The 9,749-nt window shown below is 41.9% G+C and overlaps 1 non-coding gene across 1 annotated transcript; it reads right to left on the reverse strand.

Annotated features, from left to right (window-relative positions):
* Positions 1 to 9,180: 9,180 nt before the first annotated feature.
* LOC120606867 (5S ribosomal RNA) lies at positions 9,181 to 9,299 on the reverse strand. Its single transcript, XR_005654008.1, has one exon. It is a non-coding gene; the product is annotated as a 5S ribosomal RNA (ribosomal RNA).
* Positions 9,300 to 9,749: the final 450 nt, after the last annotated feature.

The following is a 9,749-nucleotide window of genomic DNA, read 5'->3' on the forward strand; positions in this document are numbered from 1 at the left end:
TAAGTTCTTTCTCCAGCTTTGTTTTTTAGTTATGTCTATTCTCTGGTTCAATTGAGAAAGAAGTCTTTCCATTCCTCGTGGAATTCTTTCTTTTCCCAATAAAGAAATCATGATACGTTCATGCTGATTAAGAAAAGGCCAAAATAAGGTTATAAAATTACTTCCTGGGAGGGGTTTAATGACTCGTGTTTTGCTAACTGCTTTATAAGATTTAAAAAAAAAAGTGTGCTTCAGGCAGAGAAGAAGATGGAACCTAAAATACTTAGAGGAAGAATGGTGGACTTTGGAGCTTGTCTCCCAGGCCAATGGGAAGGAAATTTAGGGATTACAGCAGCCTTCTGGGGAAGTGTCTAGAGAGCCTGTAAGGTCCATAAAGGGACAAATGATCATGTTCACTATTGTATTTTTGATGCCAAGCACAAAGCGTGATCCATACTAGGCGTTCAATAAATTATTTGTTGAACGAAAGAATGATTAAATGAGTGAATGTGAATCTCCTCTCGTTTCTACCCTACATATTTGCCAAAACAGACTCCAGCGCTTCCATATCTTTGCGCATTTTTCCCATTCTTTGTTGTCCTGGCAATTGTGTGCTCACCTGTTCAAGGAAATGGATTTTAACCTTTCATGGGTCATGAACTCTTCTGAGAATCTCATGAGAGCAGTTGGACCTTCATCTCAACAAACTCATTGACTCAGACGTACAATTTTGCATATGCTTTCAAGCTGTGAGCAAACGCCCTGAACTTCATCCGTGGCCTCAACCTAACAATCCCAACCTTCCTCTCCTTCTTCCCCATGCAGTTTATTTGCTCCTTCGCTGGGTTCTCACGGCACTTTCTTTTTCTTTATAGTTCAAAACAACAACATTTATTTTGCTCGCACACATGTGCCATTTGGGCGGGGCTTGGAAGTGCCCTCTGCTTCACTCAGTGTTCGCTGGGGTGGCCTGAGGCTGGGGCTGGAATTATCTGAAGGCTCGTTTGCTCACAATTCTGGAAGCTGGGCTTGAAAGACCTAGACAGCTGAGAGTGGAAGTAGCTGGGGACCCTCGGGCAGCTCTGCCTGTCTCTCTGCGGTCCGCCATCCAGTCTCTCTGACATATCTGGAGTACTTTAAACATATTTCTGTTATTACTTAACACACAACGTTGTAGTGATTGTTTATGCCCTTTGACTGTGGTGATTCGCTTAGTCTGTTTCGCCAGCAACGCCGTACGTTACTTTAGGGATGAGGACCACAACTTGTCCATTTCTATTTCCCCAGGGCCCTCGCAGGTGCCTTGCATAGAGCAGGCATTTAATATATGCCAGTTGCAATGTGTATGTAGGTATGTGCTTTACAATTATGCTCCACTACAGTAATAAAAAAGGATGAGAAGTTAGCTTATTTACATACGATACAATAAAATAAAATGTTTAAAACAAGGAAATGAGGACTAAGTGAAAATAAAAGTAGGAAAATGTTGAAGAAATTGATATAAGATCTGTATCCAAAATATATACCACAGATTTCTATACCATTATTGGTAGTGGCCCAGAAATCTGGTTTGAGCATCCTAGCACTAAGAGCAAAGGGGAAAATAAAATCAGTTACAAAATTCACGGCGTTAGATATAAACAAACCGATTGCTTAGGAAAACACAGCTTTTACTAATAAAGAGTCATATAAAATTGCAATAAAAAAGAGAGTGCGTTCCTACAGTGAGTTCTCTATAATGCCCCTCGATGCAAGTTAAGGGAAGTTCAAAAACGCAAGCAAATCTATAAATGGCCCAATCAAAGGGATTGAAGGTTGCAGTTCTTTGAGCGGCTGCTTTTATCTAAGGAAACATGTAAGACTTCTTGGTCCTGCTTTTCTAAAGCTGTCATACCGGTCCTGGAGAAGCCGTGTCCACAACGGGTTCTGTGGTCAAGGAAAGGTGGGAACCCTAACCATGTCTTCCTCTGGGAACTTCGCAGTGAATACCCGCATTTTAAAGGCTCTGAGAAGGCCTGCAGTAAAGAAACCCTGCGTTTCCCAGGTGCCTTCGACCGCTGTTGCACAAGAACCTAGGGACGGCTTCCAAGTTGGACCTGAGTCCGCCATAAAGAGTTTTTTTGTCTCCTAAGAGCAGATGGGATTAACAGACTGCTATTCTTAAGCAAGTTAGGCCAACATCTCTTTCCTTTGTCTTTTTTTGAAAGGACCTGGGAAGGAAACAAAGAAATATCTGCAAATCTCCTGCTTAAAGAACCTTTGTTTAAAATCCTTTTAACTTGCTCTTTTTTAGTAGGTATGATTCCAAAAGAAAAAAAAAAGAGAGAGAGAGAGAGATTATAGAGAAATTTGTCCTTTCAAATTCCAAATTAGGCAGAAGAAAGGTGTGATTGAATATCACCGAGAGCCCACAACTTCTGCCCCTGAGAAAACAAACAGGAGTCAGCACACCCCTTTTCCTTGCCGGTCACCCCAGCAGACGTCAGACAAGTCCCCTCGGTGATCCATAACCCCGATCGCTAAATGAGCAACACTTGCTCGGAGCAGTCAGAAAACGAAAGAGTTGCACCTCAGCAGATGGCCGGGAGCAGCCAGGGCAATAACTGTCTATTTGTTTTGGCATGGCGCGTGAAAAGAAATAAAGGGTGTGTGTTACCCTTTTTCCAGTTCCTGTCTCTTGGTACACTAGCATTTCCATGTCAAAAGAATCAAAGGGTGATCTAGCTCAGAAAGGGAAAGCAGGCCTCATTTTGGCAGGCCACGGAACAAACCCAGAGTCTCTCTCTTCACAAAGCATTTGTTAATATCCTACTTAATATTCTGCGGAACGCACTGTAGAAAACTGATTAAATAAATGAAGGGGCCGCGGAGCCTTGAGGTCGACGATTCTCAAACTGGGTTCCATGGAGCACCGGTGGTTCTCAGGGTCTCAGGGACGGCTGGCTAGACAGAGAAGGGGACTTTTGCAGGCAGAGAGCTGAGTTCCCAGACCCAATTCAACCATAGGAGTTTTTCTTTTATCTACCCCTAGTGTATTTGGGGGCAAAAAAAAAAAAAAAAAAAAAGTGGCAGGGAGTGGAGGAGGGTTCCTGTTACTTAAAATTAGAAAATATTCGAGAAACCCTGCCTTAAACAAAGCCCCACATATATTATTTCTCACAGCTGAGATTCTGATAAGAATCGAAAAGCGATTTTAGTTATATTCTTAGCAAGAATCTGGGGGGGGCAGACATTTAAATTTATTTTAAACAAAAGCAGAGCCACGACAAAACATACAATAAACAAAGAAAATATTTGCAGCCATTATAATTAATAAAGAGTTAATATTCCAAATTTATAAAACAACCCTACAAATTAATAAGAAAAAGACCAATAACCCAGTAGAAACGTGGGCCAAGGCTACAGAATTCACAGAAGCAGAAATGCAAATGGCCAATAAACATATGAAAAGATGCTCAAGCTCACTTGTCAGGGAAATGCAAATGAGAACAATGAGATACTATTTTTTACCCATCAGATTGGCAAAAATGGAAAATATGTGTAACATCCAGAGCTGGCGAGGGTGTAAAGAATCCAGTTCTCTCAAACACCATCGGGGGAGGACTGTAAATTATTATAACGTTGTAGAAAATCAACTGTTGGTATTTTTGAAAATTTAAACTGTGGCCCAGCACTCCCACTTCTGGGAATATATCCACCAGAAATGAAAATGCCAGTATATAAAGACATAAATATATAAAGAAGTTTATTGCAGCATCATTTATAATAGTTTTTTTTTTTAAAAAAAAAAAACAACCTGGAAACAATCTGAATGTACATTAATAGAAAAACGGTTGAACAAATCATAATATATTTATATTAAAGAATATAGTGTAGCTATTAAGAATTATAAAATAAAATTGTATATATCGACTAGAAGATATGCCCATAACGCCTTGTGAAAGAGAATAAGAGCAAGTGTGATCCTATTTTTTCATTAAAAAAAATTTAAAAGACCAAAATATAAAAGTCACACCCTGTAAGTAGGTTTCTATATGTTTTTATAAAGAAAGAAAACAGTAGGGAAACATTTATATCAAGTTGTCAACAGTGACTCCACCGGGGAGTTGGACTGGAGAGAAGAGGAAAGACTATTAATTTCATTTCAGACACCTCTTTGTAGTTTGAATTGTTACAAAAGATATGTATTACTTTTGTAATTCCAATGATCGTAATTTTTAAAAGAAGAATTAGGAAAGAAAATTCAAAGCAAATCAAATTACTTTGAATATCACCGGAAAGCAAGGTGTGGCTGGCCTCCTGGTATGGAATCTTAAAGCATAAACCTAACGGGGTACACGGCTAATAGAAGGCACCTCAACTGTGTCGGAGGGTGGGTTGAAGGAGAGCCTTTAGAGAGCCAACATTTTCCTGAAAAACAGTTCTGACTCTTCTCTAATCCCTGCTGAAGCATTGAAAGAGGCCCCCAAGTAATAAGCTATATTACAGGAGTCAGCAAACTTTTTCCATAAAAGGCTGGAGAGTACATATGTTAGGGTCTGTGGACCATCCTGTCTCTCACAACTACTCAACTCTGTTGCTGTAGTGCATCAATAGCTCTGGACAATAAATAAATAGTGCATCAATAGCTCTGGACAATGTAAATAAATGGGCATGGCTGTGCCTCAATAAAACTTTATTTAGAAAACAAGTAGTGAGCCAGATTTGACCCAGGGGCTATTGCTTGCTGTCTGCTGTAGAACATCGGCGTAATTATCTTTTACAAGTAAACTTTTTATGCTGTTGATGGTTTCCTTTGCTGTGTAAATACTTTTTTGTTTGACGTACTCCCATATGTTTATTTTTTCTTTGTTTCCTTTGCCCAAGGAGATATAAGCAAAACAATATTACTAAGAGCAACTTCAAAGAGTTTACTGCCTATGTTTTCTTCTAGGAGTTTTATGGTTTTGTGTCTTACATTTAAGTCTTTAATCCATTTTGAGTTTATTCTTGTATATAGTGTAAGAAAGTGGTCTAGTTTCAATTTTTTTGCATGAATTTGTCCGGTTTTCCCAACACCATGTATTGAATAGACTGTCTTTAGCCCACTGTATATTCTTGCCTCCTTTGTCATAGATTAATTGACCACATAGGCGTGGGGTTTTTTTCTGGGCTCCCTATTCTGCTCCATTCATCTATGTGTCTGTTTTTATGCCAGTAGCATGCAGTTTTGATTACTATAGCCTTATAGAATAGTTTGATACCAGGTAGTGTGATACCTCCAACTTTGTTCTTCTTTCTCAAGACTGCTGTGGCTATTCGGGGTCTTTTGTGCTTCCACATACATTTTAGAATTATTCTAGATCTCTGAAAAAAATGTCATTGGTATTTCGATAGGAACTGCGTTGAACGTATAGATCACTTTAGGTAGTATGGCCATTTTAACAATGTTAATTCTTCCTATCAATGAGCATGGTATATGCTTCCATTTATTTGTATCTTTGATTTCTTTCCTCAATGTCTTATTTTCTTAGTACCGGTTTTTACATCCTTAGTTACACTTATCCTAGGTATTTTATTTTTTAGACTTATTTGTGGGGATCACTTCATAAATTATATAAATGTCTAACCACTATGCCGTACATCTGAAACTAATATAATATTGAATGTCAACTGTAATTAAAAAATAAATAAAATAGAAAAAAGTAAACTTTGAAATTGAAGCATTATAATATACATATGATAAAAGTACGCAAATCCAATTAAGTTTTACAAAGCGAACACATCTTCATAACTGCCACCCAGATTAAAATGTAGCACATTACCAACACCCCGAAAGTGTTCCTGGTATGCCCCCCAGTTATCTCTATCCCCCACCACAAAGATAACCTCTAATTTGACTTCTTTGTTTATAATTTGTTTTGCTTGGCTGTGAACTTTATGTAAATGGAATCACACAGCATTTTCTTCCATTCAATGATATATGCGTGAGATCCTTCCATTATTGTGTGGGTTCTTCCAACTGCATTGCTATATAGTGTTCCACGTACAGTGTTACGATTATAACATTGTAAGAGTTTGCCACACTATGCATCTGTTCTAGTATTGATGATATTTAGGTTGCTCCCAGTTTGGGCCTGGGTGTAGAGTGAATGTTTATATCTCTCTAAAATTCATGTTGAAACATAACCCCCAATGTAATGTTATTAGGAGGTAGGGGGCTTAGTGAGGTGATTAGGGCATGAGGGTGGAGCCCTCATGAGTGGGATTAGTGTCCTTATAAAAAAGACACCAGGGAGCTCCCTCACCCCTTCCACCATATGTGGACACAGTGGGAAGGCATTGTCTGTGAACCAGAGAGCGGGTCCTCCCCGGACGCGCGATCTGCCGGCACCTTGATCTTGGACTTCCTAGTCACCAGCACTGTGAGAAATAAGTGTCCGCTGTTTGTAAGCCACTCAGTCTGTGGCGTTCCATTACAGCAGCCTGAATAGACTAAGACGGGGTTATTACAAACAAGGTCACCATGCACGTTTTCGACCACGTCTTTTGGTGCATACGTTTACACATCACTATCAAGTACATTCGCAGAGTGTATGGGCTACACTCAGCTTTAGTGAATAAGGCTAACCAATTTTCCAAAGTGGTTGTACTAATTTGCACTTCCATCTTCAGGGTATGAGAGTTACAGCTACTCCAAGTATTGCCAACACCTAATTGACAGGTTTCCCGTTTTTTTTTTTTTGTAATTTTAGCTATTCTTGTATGTGTATGTCTAAACCTTATATACAGAAAAATGCAAAAATTTTAGGTATCCGGCTAAAAGTTTTTATATAAAAATTCTCTTTGTGGTTTTAATTGCATTTCCTTTCATTAATTCCCTTTTGACAGGTTTACTGGCCATTTGGATTTCTCTTTTGTGAAAAGTTTATTCATGTGTTTTACCCACTTAAAAGAAAATTGGGTCGTTTGTCTTTTCCTTATCGATTTATAGGAGTTCTTTAAACATTCTGAATATGAGTCCTCTCTTGGATATCTCTATTCCAACCATCTTCTCTCGCTCTGTGGTCTGCATTTTCATTCTCTCAATGGAATCTTTTGATGAACAGAAGTTCTCAGTTTTAATGAAATCCAACTGATCAATTATTTTCTTTATGGTTAGTTGTGTGTATGTGGTATGTGGTGTGTGTGTGCGTGCGTGCGTGAGCACGTGTGTGTGTGTGTGTGAATCCTGCCTCAGAAATATTTGCTAAAGAAAAACTGTTTCCCTACTCACGACACTTCTAACACCAAACGTATGTGTTCTTTTCCCCACACCAACTAATTTTCTAACTCTCAGGACACCAACTGGGAGGCCTACAATTTAATTCAATTTGGACACTAACTACAGGTAGTTAGCGCCGGACTCCGCAAGTTAAGGGCTCAGTATCACAAGACTGCCCTGATTCAGATGCCCCCCAACCCCCAGGTTCTATAATTTGCTGGAGCAGCTCACGAAATTCAGGAAACATGTACTTATGTTTATCAAGCAGATGAAGAAGCAGATGAAGAGGTAGATAGGATGAGGTCCGGGAGGGTCCCGACCACAGGAGCTCTGTCCCTGTGGAGTCGGGGTGCACTGCCCTCCAGAACGTAGATGCAGTCGCCAACCCAGAAGCTCTTCGAACCCCATAGCTTAGGGACTTTTAGGAGGCGTCATCATGTAGGCATGACCTATCATAACTCAGGCTCCAGCCCCTCTTCTCTCCCAGAGGACAGGAAGTAGGGCTGAAAGTTCCAGGCTTCTAATCACAGCTCGATCTTTCTGAAGATCAGGCCCCCACCCTGAAGCCAACCAGGAGACCACCAAGAGTCACCTCATTAGAACAAAGGGTGCTCTTATCAACTCAGGCAATTCCGAGAGTGATTTAGGCGGTCTGTGTCAGGAACCAGAGGCAGAGAACAAACATATTTCTTATTATGTCACATTTGCCTGTCCCAAAGTCATGAAGATATTCTCTTAGGTATCTCCTAGAAGCTTTCTTGTTTCACTTTGCGCACCTGCGTCTACAATCATCAGAATAACCTCAACCAGAAATGTTTAAGGGCAGGCAATATTTTCAGTCTCTCACGCTCTTCCAGAACCCCGCCATCTGCCATCAAGATGTGGCATCTACTTCCCCTTCCCCTCGGCCTTGGTTGGCCTTTGTGACTGCCCCGACCGACAGAATAGAATACAGCAGAGATAATGGCATGACTCCAGAAATAATAGAAAGTGGCATGGCTCCCACCTGGCACCCTCCCTCAGGACAACTGCTTTGGGTGCCTTGACTGCCGTGTAAGGCGTCCTGCTCCTCTGAAGCCACCGTGCTGGAAAGGCCTTGTGGAGAGACCACACTGAGATGTAATGTACACTCAGGGGGCTCGTCTCTTCCGGCCCACTACATCCCCAGTGCAGATGCAAGACACGAGCATGGAGACTTCTAGATGCTCTCCACCCTGGCCACGTGACACAGCCCCAGCCAGAACTGCCCAGCCAAGCCGCTTCTGAGCCCCGGCCTGCAGAAACCCTGAGACATGTCGCTTGAAGCCACTGCGGTGAGGGCTCCTTCGTTATGGAGCAGCAGATGGGTGACTGGAGGGCATCCTTTCGGGAAGTCTCACTGGGAGAACGGGCCTGTGTGTGGGGTAGGCTGGTCTCTACCCTTGCTGCTTACTTCAGGAGTATGTTCTTAACCCCCAAAGGCAAAGGAAGCTTTGACTTTCCTTCTTCGAGGCTCAGTGTAATCTACTTAGCGTCTATGCAAGAGCACATTCATGAAAAGGGAAAGACTTCTAGAGATTAAGCAGATGGGAAAGATGAGGTAAGACAGAGAACAAGTTCCCCCTGGAAATGTGTGAAGGGTAGTGAAGTCTCTGCTCACCCACCGAGATTAGCTGCGGATTGCTTCTGAAGCTTGGGTCAGAAAGATAAGACCTAAAGGGAGCCCGGGGGAACCCTTACCCCATCCAAGGAGGAATACGACCAATTTCATGGAGAGATCTCCTTGCTCTGGAATCACTGGGTCGCTGGCTCCAGCAACCTACCAGCTCAGGTTAGAGAGAGCTCCTTCCAACTGGGCCCGGGGTCTAACCAGGCCTCTCTGATCCAGCCCGTGGGAAAGAGCTGGTTCTACTTCCCAGAGCAAGCAAGTCGGGGTGATAGATTAACCGGGGGGCACTTTTCACTTTTGTTTTTTTTAACGCCTACAGCACCCGGTCTTCCTAGGTGGTCTCCCATCCAAGTACTAACCAGGCCCGACCCTGCTTAGCTTCCGAGATCAGACGAGATCGGGCACATTCAGGGTGGCATGGCCGTAGACTGTACTTTTCACTTTTTAATCACATGCTTGACATGCCGATAATGGCAATAACACCTTCTTCTATCTGTAATCATATTATTTACTTGTTTATCCCCTGTCTACCCCAGGCTGCTCCCCTACCCAGCCCCGCCACTTCCCCCACCCGCCCCACCAGCTACAGGAGATTGAGACCTGGGTCATCTGTCTAAGTGACTGGCACAGATCAGGGCTCTGGAATGATTTCCCAAATGAATGGATGAATGAATGAGTGATAAATGACAACAGCAACCCCTTACGAGTGCCTATCTGGTGCAGGTGCTGTTCACTATTTCAAGTCCTTCTTGAACAAGGGATGGTTCTCTTGGTTTTACAGAGGTTAGGAAATTTGCTCAAAATCCCAGAGTCGCTAAGGGGCAGAATCCGATCTCAAACTAGGCTGATCTGCCTCACACATCCATGCTCTTTAATACT

Source organism: Pteropus medius, unplaced genomic scaffold (genome assembly GCF_902729225.1).
Source record: "Pteropus medius unplaced genomic scaffold, Ma_sr-lr_union100, whole genome shotgun sequence".
Classification (NCBI taxonomy): Eukaryota; Metazoa; Chordata; class Mammalia; order Chiroptera; family Pteropodidae; genus Pteropus; species Pteropus medius.